Here is a 14350-nt window from a genome sequence, read left to right as displayed (position 1 = left end):
AGTTTTGGGATTGATTGAATTGCATACATGTGTTTTCTAAATTGCAGGTTATCTATTCTATTCCGATTTCCTAAACTATGTCCAATCCTAAACGTGCTTATAAGAACCTATAGTTTACCATCAACTTGTTCGCATATTCTATTCTAATGTCGTGTGTGTTAAAAACCGAGCTCAAACCAAAACCATAGCAGTTCGTTCCTATCTCTTAGGACAATTCATCCATCTTGATTCAGCTTATATAGCTAATGAATTAGGATTAGATAATGATGGTATATCAAATGAAAAATAGTTTTTAGGTTCTCATTATAAAAGAAGGGATAGTGCTAGTGTCTTAGATCTCCATGATCATTTTCTTCATCTAATGATTTCTTGGTGGTTTCGACCATCCGGAGGTCGTTACTCTACTTTTCGTGCTTTAGATCTTTGGTGGTTACATTGCTTCCAAAACAATCTTAAAATAAATCTTCCTGAGATTATTTTTGCTGAAATTGATGAAACCGTAAACCAAGTTCCAAATAAGAAACTATGTTCATCTCTAGTTTACGGTTGCATTCTGAGTAATCTATTTTCTAAAGCCGGACTTAGGGTAGGTCTAGATGCGTCTTTCCTCTCAAGAAACAAATTAATCTTCTTTCCTTAACGAGAGCGGGATGGATAAAGAATAAGGACACCGGTGAATGAGTTCGATCTTCTGAAAATACTCCGGGAGCTAGCTCTTCTCAAGCTCCACCAGAAACTGACAACGATCCCGAGCTCAAACAATTAATGCAAGATATTGACGAAGCCGACGATGAGCTGGAACAACACGAAGAACAAGCTCAGCAAGAAGATCACGTGCCTCCATATTTTCAATCATTTATGGAGACATTTGATTTCCATTATGCATCCTTGGATTCTTGCTTCACTTCCATAGAATCTCACTTCTCGACTATGGAAGCTCAACAATTGGAAATTCTCCGGGAGATGCGTGCAAATAATGAAGCAACCAACGCTCGTATTAATGAACTTATTCATGAAATGGCAGCTATACGAGCTCATTTCCCACCTCTCGATCCTCCTACGGATTCTTGAACTATGATCTTAGCTTTGCTTGTTTGGATTGAACTTATTGTTAAAACATTTTGAATTCTTTTAGATTGTTTATTTTTGGTTGTTCAAACTTATGTTTAATACATTTGATTTGGATTTCGTGTTTATTTTGCATCTTTAGACATATATGACCAATTATCCATTACTAGTTTATGAATATTGATTATGGAACTAATGGCTAACATTTTTCTTGATTATGTTCTTAGCAGCTTATTTATATATATATATAATCAAATGGCTAAATGATTTCAAAACCTTGTTTATAATCAAATGGCTAAATCTTTTTGATTTAACAAAAAGGGGGAGAAATGTTAAAAGCGTTTTTGAAGAGGAGTAGTGTTAAAGTAAGGGGGGTAGTAGTTTTCAAAATCAAAATTCATTTTGAAATTAGAAAATCTAAAAATGTTTTGTTATATCAAAAAGGGGGAGATTGTTGAAAACATTTTGATGTTTTGATATAACAAATTAAATTAAAAGAATTTTAATTTTGAAAAAGATTTTTCTAAGCACATTCGATATATTAATCGAATATCAAAATATTACTCAAAGTATTTCAAAGTTTATTTTAGATCCTTACTAAAGTGTAAAATTAAGTTTTAATATTAAAATAATTTTAAAACAATTTTACAAAGTATTTCGAACCGTTTCAAAGCCAAAAATTACAGTTTGTCCAGTGGGAACCGATTCCCCCCCCCAAGGGGTACCGATTCCCCCGTGAATGGTTTGGCTCCGATAATTCCAATATGCTCGGAGGGAATTGATTCCCCCTACTGTTCAACGGTCAAAATATTTGAATTTTACACTTAGGGAATCGATTCCCCATGAGGGGTACCGATTCCCCCACGCTTCAAGTTGTTTTATTAAATGATTTCACACTTAAACGACTCTATTATCTCACTAATCATCCCCAACGTTCAAAAGTGATTCAAGGTGTATTTAAACAAGTTCTGAAGCCTTTGATCAACAAGAAATTATAAGAGAAACAAGATAGAAAGCATCAAACACCAAGTTTGTGCAAATCAAGCCAATTTTCCTTTCAATATTCATTTTGCTTTCAAGAACACCATTTGTGCTCATTTGTAATTATTTTTGAGTGTTCTTTTCTTTTTCTAGAATTGTGCAAACAATCTACCTTGTGAGGATTTCCTTGTAAGTTTGCAAATTTCTATTGTTCTCTTTGGGAGAGAGTGTTCTAAGGAATTTAGGGTATAATTCTTGAGGGTTTGTAAGGTTACTCTTTCTCCTCAAAAGAAAGACAAATGAGTGAATTTGTGGAAAATCCTTAGTGTGGATAGCTAAGGTAGTGGACGTAGACTTTGGTTGATAAAGTCGAACCACTCTAAATCGCTGTGCAATTACTTTCAATTTTCTGCAAAAGCTTCCACAAAATTTTAATTGCCAATTCACCCCCCTCTTGGCCGATTTCGTCAATCGATTAACTCAACACATTTATGTGTACTTCTGAATTCATCAACAGATCAAGAATTGAAATTCGCGCTTGTTGTTTATGTAGCTGTTCAACCACGCTATATTCGTTATGTTTCAGAAATTTCAAGAATTCTTGTGCTTGCTTTTCTGTTACAGGCTCATTGATTGTTGGCAAGGATTCATCATCAAATACCTTTTGGGGCATCACTGTAGTTTTTCCCTTTACTTTTTCCTGTTCTGATGCATTCGATGTCTCGGGAGAATAGCACCTCCTACTTCTTGTAAAGAATCCGACTTCATTTACTGTTTCAGATGTCAAATCCACACTCTGTACTTTCTCTTCTGCGTTTTCTAGAGAAACAGATCCTCCTATCATTGAAATATTGGTAGTATAATTCCAAGGTACCATGTGGGTATCTTTATACGGAAATGGTAAAAGAGTAGTAATAACTACTTTTAGATTTGTTGGTGTAGGATTCAATGTAGATGATTTCACAGTGATGATCATGGGATCACTTGTTCTCTTCTTAGGTTTAGAATCTTCTGATGCGCAAATGTCATCTTCTCTTTTTCCTAATTATTCTTCAAAGAACTCTATCTCTTTGTTATTCATAAGTTTTTACACCAAATCCCTAAACTCAGGGCATAGTTAAATTCCATGTCCCTTTTCTTGATGATATTCACAATAATTCGCCTTCATTATGCTTTGGCTTGAATTGTTGCTGAATCATACCAGATAGGGAGAGTTGTTGAAATATCTAACCAAAAGGAGATTTAATTTCAGAAACATCAGTTTTTACTTTCCTTCCATTCTCTTCTTGGATTGCGTTCACGTTTTTGTCTCCATGATTTGGCAGCGGATGTTTTGACATAGCTGGTGAATTGAATTCCAGTTTCCCATTATTAATCAAATTTTGGACCACCCTTTTGAATGCCAAACAATTTTCAATAGAGTGACCTGTAATTCCGTCATGATAAACACAGTGTGCTTTCACATCGTACCATGGAGGGAATGGTGGTTGTATGGGAATCAAATGATATGGCCGTATGACATCTGCCTTTAACAACGAATCATAGATCTCAGTATATGGTACTGGTAAGGGTGTAAAGGAAAGCCTTTTATTTTCCCTACGAGATCCTCTGGATTCCGTTCGATTAGTGTTTGTTTCCTCCTTCTTAACCCTTGGCTGGGTTATCGTAACACTTCTCGAGGTATCCTTGTTGTAGGCGTTCGTATTGTTAACTTCATTCTCTTTTTTTTGGCACATGGGTCTTTTTGAACTATACCTCTCATTTGATTCCATTTTGCCACTTTTCATGACATTTTCAATGAGTTCTCCAGAAAAGACCAGATCTGCAAAATTTCTGGTTGCGTTCCCCATTAAATGGCTTAAATAGGGAGCCTTTAAAGTGTGGATGAACATCACTGTGGCTTCTTTTTCTGATAGAGGTGGTTGAACTTGGGCCGTTATGTCACGCCATCCCTGGACGAACTTTCTGAATGTTTCATTGTTCTTTTTCTCCAGATTTTGGAGAGTCCATCTATCAGGGACCATATCTGTAACGTGGCGGTACTGCTCTAGGAATGCTTTTGCCAGATCTTTCTAGGATCTAATATTGGCTTTGGTCAGTTGAGTATACCACTTTAAGGCTGGTCCTGCCAAGCTATCTTGAAAGCAATGAATTAACAATTTCTCGTCTTTCACATGACCTGCCATTCTGTGGTAAAACATGGTAATATGGGACGAAGGGCATGTAGTACCGTCATATCTCTCAAATTCAGAACTTTGAACTTGATGGGGAGGATTAGGTCCGGGACCAAACTCAATTTGCTAGCATCAAATCCATAGAATGATTCAGTTACTTCTACTGATTTTATTCATTCCTTTAAGCTCTTGATCTGTCTGGTCAATTCTTCATTGGCTTTTTCTTTCTCATTCAACCATTCAAATCTGGAATCAGATGCTCATCATTAAATTCCCTTATCTTCACATCTGATATAAGCGAATTTTTGCTTGAAGAAACGGGATCCACTTGTTAACTTTCATTAGGTTTAGTCTCTTGAAGTGCCGATGTGCGAGCATGGATTTGCACATGTCTAATGCCAGAATGATAAATCGGTTCCGGCGTGAAACCTAAAGGATACATAGGTTCCTGATCGAAAGGTACAAGATTTTCATGAATTTTTCCAATGGTAGCTTGCTTCCTGAGCATATCTTCTATTTTTTGCATCATACAGTCTTGTGAGTTTGCAATGTTAGCTTCAATTTTCTCTAACTTCATTCTCATTTCTGCTTGTTCTTTATTATGATATTCCTCGAGACGTTGTATTTTATCCTCCATGATTTTCTTAGTAGCTTGTCTAGTAACGTAGTGATGTTGAATTTCTCGTTTGGCCAGAATAACTGCGATTGAAAATCCTTTTGATATTATTTTTTTTTAATTTTATTTAATGAATGTTTATCTTAATGTAAAATAAAAATCATGATTATTTATAAAGAAAATAATGCAATGAATAATGAATGTATGCAAAATGTATTGATCCCAAAAAGTTAACTTTCATAGAACAACTTCCATCGGCATACAAAAGTTTCTTTATAATAGTTCATAACTACAGATACAACATAGCTTTCCTATTAAGCTCTATGATTTCTTTCATCAGCATGTCATCTTCTTTCCATACTTAGAAACTAGATCAACGTGATGCTCAATAATATTTGCTTCAGCAGTTAACTCCCCAATATATCTGGCAACTTCGCTCATTTGTACCATGGCCTCGAATACCATACTACCTCTTTCTTCACTTCTTTCTTCAAAGAAGTCAGTAGATTTTTGCCATTGTTCATTAGTTACCTCGAGAGTCTGCTCTAACTCAGTGATTCTGACTTGACAACTGTACAGAGTTTTTTCAAGATCTCGGATTCATCTTCGTAGTGAAACGTTCTCCTCATAACTCTCTTTAAGATCACTAAGTCCTAGACGAACCTTCTCTTAGAATAATGATTCTTCAAGTTGCAAGATATAAGTATTAAACTCTGAGTTTTTGTTTCTAGATTGATCCAGATCCTCTTCAAGTTTTGTTCGTGCTTCTTGTGTCCTTTGATTAAGCTTCTGGATTTGTACATTTTTGTTTCTACATCGTTGCATCCAAGTGCTGGCCACTTCTTGCTCAACTTTAAGTCTCTTGTTGAAATTTTTCCTCTCCAACTCCCATTTTTCCTTTTCAGCATCGAACTCTTTAATCCTTTGCCCCATAACTTCAAGTTCGGCAATCAGATTGTTCATTTCAGATTCAAATCCCTTGAACATGGTATTTTTCTCATCCTCAAATCTTTCAAGCATGTCGTTCTTCATCTCTTCTAATTCTTTAGCTTGATCTCTTTCTTTCTGCATTTCATTCATAATCTCGCGATTTTCGGCTTTGTGCTTTATAATTTGCTCCCTTTTGTCAATCTCAAGATCCTCCATTTTTTGCTTTCCTTTCTCAAGGCTTTTGAGTAAATAGTTATTCTTTCCTTTCAAATCTTCAACTCGACATTTCTCAATGTTCAATTCTTTGGTCATCTGTATTGTTACTCTGCTCGATCCTGATGCTTTCCGGGATTTGTGTAGCTCATGGTAATTCTTCTTTAACGTTCTGAACTCACCATCAACTTTTTCTTTATTTTCCTACAGCATTGCATTGTGCTAAATTAAAGTCAACGTCGACGCCCAGCATAGCTTTATCTCGTCTCATTTGTTCTAACTTTTTCGACCAACCTTCTCTTTCTGCTTCAAACTCAGCTCTTAAGATTTCAATCTCTGATGGAACTGACCGAATGTGATCTTCCATAGAGATATCCTCATTTTGATCTGGTAGAGGAATATTTTTATTTTTCCTGACAGACCTTCATTCCTCATAATCAGGAGTTAACATTACCTTCACTGTTTTGGCTCGAATACAAAAAGTTGTTTTCCAAGATGTAACGACATCCATGATGTTTCTTTTGTAATTTTTGACAACCCTCGTACTGTCTTATAACCAGAAGTGGTGCATATCCAATTCCTCCCCACAAACCGAGCAGCATCACCCAGTTGTAATCACCATATTTGTAAACGAATTCCCTTTGAATTTTCCACGGGGCATGCCAAACGATATCGTCGCTTTTTAGATTTCGAAGGGCATTGATCCACATATCTTTCGTGACTTCTTTCGGCCATTCTTGCTCTAGAAACTCTTTCAACGGTGAGTAGTTCGTACTAAAGTGACGGTATGAAACCTTTTCTGTCCTCCAAAAATGGCTATGGATCCATACATATAACAATGGTGCACATCTTGAAAATCGTCCACCTCCTAGCCTTCTGCAAGCGATTAACGATCGAAAAGTCTCTGCTAGAATTGCAGAAGTAGGATTGACCCTTTTTGGTAGCTGCTCGAACAAATCTACTACTGCAGCTTCAATGTATCCCAAAGCTTTCGGGAAAATGACCATACCATAGATACCCAGAGCAAAAAGATCAAATCGCACTTTATCATCTGGATGACTCTGAATAATTTCTTTGACGTTGGTCCAAGCAATGCATTCGCCCTATCCCTTTTATTTCGTGCGGGCTACTACCCATTCCTCTCGTACTCCTGCAATCTTTGCTAATTTAACTCGAAAAGGTTGATTTTTAACTGACCTTGAATAAATTCGATTCTCCAAAGCCCCTTCTATATGTAGCAAAGTTGTGTACTCTTCAATAGTAGGAACTAAGTCCTCTTTATTGAACGTGAAGCAATTATACCCTGGATTCCAGAATTGAATCAGGGCTCGAAGCAAGTCATCATCAACTTCGATATAGAGCAAATATGGGATGTCCCCGTAAGACTGATAGAACTGCAGTTTCTATTTGAATCCCAACTCTCCCAAATGCTTCGTAAATCTTGCATATCATTTCTTTTTAGAGAAATTGGAGCATAACTTGCTAACTCAGGTACATAATCATCCTGCAGATTGTCTCCCCCTTGTCTCTGTAAGTCTTCAGACCACTGTCTTACTTCTGAGTTTGGAACTATTTGATTTGAAAACTTTTTATCCATAGATGAAGGTTTTCCAAGGAGATGATTAACTCGAAAATCAATACCTTTAATCATGTATGATGCTATGCAAACAATAAAAATAAAAGAAAACATAAGAAGAAATGAATTAGTTCACATAATAAAGGAAAAGAATTAATTTACACATGCTTTCTATATAGCATACTTTAAATAATCTAAATTCACATGCAATTTATTTAGCAGAAATAAATAAATAAATTAAAAGGAAAAAGTTAGAATTCATTTCTCCTTTGTGTACACCTATTTTGGACAATATTTCGGCATGACTTCAGATCCGAAGAGTTTCTAAGGTTTACTATATGCAGAGTTTCAGTTCTAAGAGTAAAAGTACCCAAATTGTCCTTATTGGTGCCCCCTTAGGCTGCCAAACCCTCAATCCTAGTCCACTACAAACTTAAACGGATGGAGTTCAATTCAAGGGGACACATTTCCCTATGCCTGACACGGAGAATAAATTCTCATGAAGATATAGAGCATATGAACCCCGAAAGGTACTTGCTAGGTCTGACACGGAGAATAAATTCTCACGAAGATGTTGTTTTCACTTCCACTTAAAAGGGACAAGCTTGATTATAAAGCTTATGTTATGCAATGCAAGTGATGTGTGTGAGGAGAAATGTTCAAACCTCTGACAAACAAATAAATAATGAAATTTAATACTTGAAAATAAAATAAAAATATTAATAAAAAAATTTATATATATATATTATGAAAGTAATAAGTATATAAAAAATTTGAAAAGAAAGAATTATAAATTAAATATATGAATTTTTAATTTCTAATCAATAGAGATAATTTATAATCGATTTTAAAGCTTGACCAGTTCCCCAGCGGAGTCGCCAAGCTATCGTAACCAATTTTCGACCGGGCACGAAATTTTACTTGGCGAAAAAAATAAAACGAATAAATAAATAATTTTGATTTAAAAAGATATTTTGGGAGTCGCCATTGACATTTTTGGGTTAGGTATGCCAAATACCTAAAAACAATATTTTAAAATAGTTTTTAAGAAAACATAATTTAAAAGATAAACTGGTCTGCGTATAATCAACAATTTTTAATAAAAAAATATTCGTGATCGATTACGTTTAGGGAAGGATTAGCAACCCTATAATGTCCAAAATTGGTACTTATTAATTATAAATTGTCTCTATTATTAGAAATTTAAAAATTTGAAGATATATTTAATTTATAATCCTATTTATTTCAAATTTATTACCATAATTTTAAGAAAATTTATTAATTTATATATATATATATATATATAAGATATTTATTTATATAGAAATATCAGAAAAGGGTTTCTAGGCGCTTTAAGACAACTCTTTTCTTTATATTAAAAAATAAATAAATATTAATAAAACATTTATCTAAAAATAATTAAAATATATATAATTTAAAATATTTATTTATTTAAAAATATCAGAAAATTGACATCTAGTTACTTTAAAACTGCCCTTTCTTAATATTAAAAAATAAATATTAAAATATGTTTAAAATGATTTAAAAGTAATTTATTAAATTTCTAAATAGGATTTTAATAGAAATAAAATAAATAGATAAATATTATTTATTATATATATATTTACATGATTAAATCATAATAATAATAATTAAATATATAAACATATACAATTAAAATATGACTGAACAATGAATAAATAAAATTAAAACTATATATTAAAAAAACTTGTAATTAAAAATAAATGAAAATATTAAAATTAGTGACTAAATTATAACATATTAAAATTAAATACCTAATTCGTAATTAATTATTTAAAATTACAGGGATTAAACATGTCATTTTACATATTATTCATTTAGGGACTAAAATAAAATTATATTAAAATCGAATATCAAATTAAAATAAATTAAAACATGCTTTCAGGATTAAAATATTAATTAATAAAATTATGAGGGCTAAATCGGTTATTTACCTAAAATATATATATATATTATGTAAAGGACTAAATTATAAAATAAATAAATTAAAAGGCCAAACTAAAAGGAATCATAACTTTAATTTAATGACTAAAATATAAAGTTACAAAACTAATGGACTACGGACGGGGTTTTACCCTTATCAAATTATAAACAGGCCTTTCCCTAAAACGACGTCGTTCGGGGAGGGTTATTTAAACCCTTTTAACTGGCCATTTAGGCCGTTTTCCTCATTTTCCTATTTTATTTCTCTCTCTAAGAGAGAGAATTAAAATTTTCTCTCGCTTCTCTATAGCTTCCCTCACCGGAGGGAAGCCGGTCATCGGCCGGTAGCCGTTTGTCGCCGGCAACCCCGCCTCTGTGGTCGGAAAGTTTCTTTTTTACACGAAAATAATGGCCCTTTTTTTCTAAGGCCGAATCTAGCCTTAATTTACCCTAAAAGACTCCTAATCAGAGTAGATCTAAGAAAATATCTTCGGTATTTTCTGTTCTCCGGTGACGTTTGGCTTCCGGCGATGATCAAGGCTCTAAGGGTAAGTTTTATTTCTTCTTTCTTTTTCTTTTGTTGTGTTTTGGTTGCTTGTTGTTGGTGTCTTCTCTCGTTGGCAGGGGTTCGGTGGCTTTATAGCCACCACCGGTGATGGCTTCGGACCGGGTAAAAGGCCAAAGCTTGGTGAGTCACCAAACTTCCAGTGGTGACTCACTGTTGGGCGATGTGTGCGGCTGGAATGTCTCTTCTGGAAGCCTTCGGTGGGCGTCGTGGCAGCGGGTGGAACGGCGTGGAGCGGCTGGAAGCAGAGGCGGCGGCACGTGGCCCTAGGATTATGATACCCTAGGGTTTTCATCTGGAGGCTTCTGGACCATTAGATCTTGCCAGATCTAACGGTTGAGATTGATGCTGGCGGTTGAGACATAAACCCTAAATGATTTAGGGTTTTCTTTGTATTGCTGATTTGTAATTGGGCCGTGTAACTGGGCCTATTTGTAAATAAAATTTTTTTATTAATAATAATAATAATAATATATAATATAAATAATAATCAAATGAAAAAGAGTATCTTCAGTAAAGGCTTCAAATTTAAGGTAAAAAACGATCCTTCTATGCAATAGGTTTCCAACTAAATCGAAAAATTTCTTATTTAGGTGTGAAGCTTATACCTAGGGTTTTTGGGTAAACATTTATATGTGAAGAGTTGCTTGAGAAACTTTATTTTCATTAATTGTTAAGATTTTGTAATTCACTATTTCCTTGTTATTCTAGTGAATGAAGGAGGGGAGTATTCCCAAGATAAAAGTAAGGAAAAAGCTTCAAGGTAGAAAAAATGGAGTTTTTATTCTAGTTGTTTTGTCTAAAGTAATGTACTCTTATTCTTGGTGGATCCATATGATTATAAAGATAAGTAATTGTGAGTGTAGTTGCATGTTCAGTGGCTCAGTATCACTCTGATTTAATCCTTATTACCATTTGATAGGTGTAAGTCTATGTTATGTCTCACTACTAGAATTAAGTATTATTTTTACCGGTGTAAGTCTATGTTATGTTTCACTACTGGAATTAAATGTTATTTTAACCATTGTAAGTCTATGTTATGTTTCAATACTGGAATTAAGTGTTATTTTCACTGGTGTAAGTCTATGTTATGTTTCACAGCTGGAATTAAGTGTTATTTTCGCCCGTATAAGTATATGTTATGTTTCACTATTGGAATTATGTGTTACTTTTATCGGTGTAAGTCTATGTTCTATTTCACTGATGGAACTGAGTGCTATTTTCCCTGGTGTAAGTCTATGTTATATTTCACTGTTGGAATTAAGTGTTATTTTCACCGTGTAAGTCTATGTTATGTTTCACTGCTGGAACTAAGTGTTATTTTCACTGGTGTAATTCTATGTTATGTTTCACTGCTGGAATCAAGTGTTAATTTCATTGGTATAAGTCTATGTTAAGTTTCACTGCTGGAAATATGTGTTATGACATGTGCTATAAAAATAAGATAAAATATGTATGGAGGCATTAATGAAAGCTAAGTGAATGGTAAAGAGTTATGACTCACTTAGTACATAAAGATATATAATCATATTTATTTTGGGTGACTCTCATGGGAGCCCCAAAGGATTAGAGTGAATCGCACGAGAGCACCTAATCATATTTATTTAGGGTGACTCGCACAGAAGTCCCGAAGTATTAGAGTGACTCGCACGGGACTAAGGATGGCAAAAAAACCCGAACCCGACGGGGAAAACCGAAAACCGAATTAAACGGGTCAGGTTCGGGGATGATAAACGGGGACGGGGATGGGGAAAACCCATTTATTTTAAACGGGGACGGGGACGGGGACGGGTTTGGTAATCCCTGCCCCGATTACCCGCCCCGATACCCGACCCGATAAATATTAAAAATAATTATATATATATATATATAATATTAATAAATTTAATTTAAATAAAAAATATATATTTATATATTTAATTTAAATATATATATATAACCGGCCCGATTCTCGGCCCAATACCCGACCCAATACCCGTTTAAATAACCGTTTATGCTAAACGGGGATACCCGTTTCCCCGCGGTTTTCCCTGATTACCCGATGGGGATCCCCGTTTAAATCCCCGCGATTTTTTAAACGGGGACGGGTACCGGTTTTTTAAACGGGGACGGACGGGGGACCAATACCCAGCCCGAACCCGGCCCGTTGCCATCCCTACACGGGACCACCTAATCATATTTATTTCGAGTGACTGGTGTAGGAGCCCCAAAGGATTAGATAACTCGCATGGGAACACCTAATCATATTTATTCTGGGTGATTCATATGGGAGTATTGGAGGATTAGAATTACTCATACAAGAGTCTCGAAAGATTAGAGTGACTCGCATATGAGCACCAAAGGATTAGATGACTCGCATGGGAACACCTAATCATATTTATTCTAGGTGATTCATATGGGAGTATTGGAGGATTAGAATTACTCGTACAAGAGCCTCAAAGGATTAGAGTGACTCGCATATGAGCACCTAATCATATTACCCACGCTAAGCCAAACCAAATAAAAACCAAAAGTAAAAAGGATTGATGTACGTGAACATCAACTTTGTAGGGCAAACCAGAGTAAGCTCTCATAGATACCGGGGCAACTGATCTATTCATATAAAAAAGGATCACCAACAATATTGGGCTCAAAATTGAGCAGTCAAATGGGGCAATCAAGATCATCAATACTGAAGAGGTTTCAATCACTGAAATGGCACGAAGGTTAGAACTGCAGATTGAGGAATGTAAGAATAAGGTAGATTTCATGGTAATCCCTATGGAAGACTTTGATTTTTTTCATTGGTTTCGTTGACCAAATCAAAACTTATATCCTTCTATATGCCAATGCCATGTGCATAATGGATTCTCAATGGCCAGGTATTGTGCTGTTCATATGAAAAAATCAAGGATGAGCCAAGGCCTTGACAGATTTTTACTATGTCAAGGACGTTCCAAAGAGGGTGAACACCACCTTAGGAACTACTATTGAAGCCAGAATCATTAATCAAGCAACGAGACCCAAGATTTCAAGCGACGCAACTACAAGAGTTACATCCAATAGTACGGTAACCAAGAAACCAAATTTCAAGAAGGAAATACTAGTGCCAAAAACATCTAACTCAATAGAGAATGAAGAGACGATGTGCACCAAAGCAAACAAAGCAACGAGAGAGTCACTAAAAAAAATGGGGGAAAATGTCACGTACTGCGACCATAGGAGGCGAGATCGACTCGCATCATGTTGCTCACGAGGCCACGACCAAAATAGAATAGACAACTCGTGAGGATGATGTCGAGACATGAGCGCACACAGTTGTGGACGAGATCGAGACCTACATGCCCCAAGCTACCCATGAGTATAGGGCCTAGCGTATTGCTCACCGAGGTACACATACCAGCTCCGAAAGGGCCCCTGATAAGGCAGACCTTTACTTGTAAAATAAGCAAACACACCATCTTCCTTGTTCATGTAAGACTTCAGCTTTAGAATCTCAATTAGAGTATAATTGTACTTGTAGTTAGACTAGGTTTAGCTAATGAATGTAAAGGGTAACTTTATTATAAAAAGGGGTCTCCCCACCCTCCACTGTACATCCTAGTTTTATTATGGATAAACTCATGCATTCATGCCAAAACTTCCCATGTGTGTTTCTCTTATTCGTGTTTCTCATTTTGCTTGTTGCTACGACAAACCTAGGCCATCGGGCTTAGGGGTTTTAAGCTACCTTAGTGTCAAACAACCAACCGAGGCATCTAAGGGTCACACAGACAAGCTAGCCGAGAGTCTAGCCCTGTAAAACCATGATTAATGGGTCTATCGAGACCTTGTCATATGATACTTTAAGCCCGAATATATTTAGGGTGTTACAAAAATTATGCCAATTGAAACTTTTTAATTACATAAACGCAATTCACTTTAATGGAAAAACATAAACAATATGCCAAATTTTTAAGTTTTATATTTTAATTAAATATGTGAATATTAATATTTATAATATTTTATTTTTTTTAATTTTTATATAATAAATATAAGGCTTAAACGTTAAAAAAGGAGCCCAATGTATGCCTTTTTATTTTAGTTTGATGTCTAGCATTTTTTTCGTTTTAATTTGATGCCTAACATTTCATTTCGTAACTCATTTTGGGTCTGGCTGTGACGGGCCATTAATTTCGGCCGTTAAATGCCACATGCATTTATTTAATATTAAAAAATTAATTTTATAATTAAAATATTAATTAATTAATTAATTCCCCCTCTTCCTCTTCCTCTTCACTCTC

Source organism: Hibiscus syriacus, unplaced genomic scaffold (assembly GCF_006381635.1).
Source record: "Hibiscus syriacus cultivar Baekdansim isolate YM2019G1 unplaced genomic scaffold, ASM638163v2 tig00110888_pilon, whole genome shotgun sequence".
NCBI lineage: Eukaryota > Viridiplantae > Streptophyta > Magnoliopsida > Malvales > Malvaceae > Hibiscus > Hibiscus syriacus.
Note: the sequence above shows the minus strand (reverse complement) of the source record.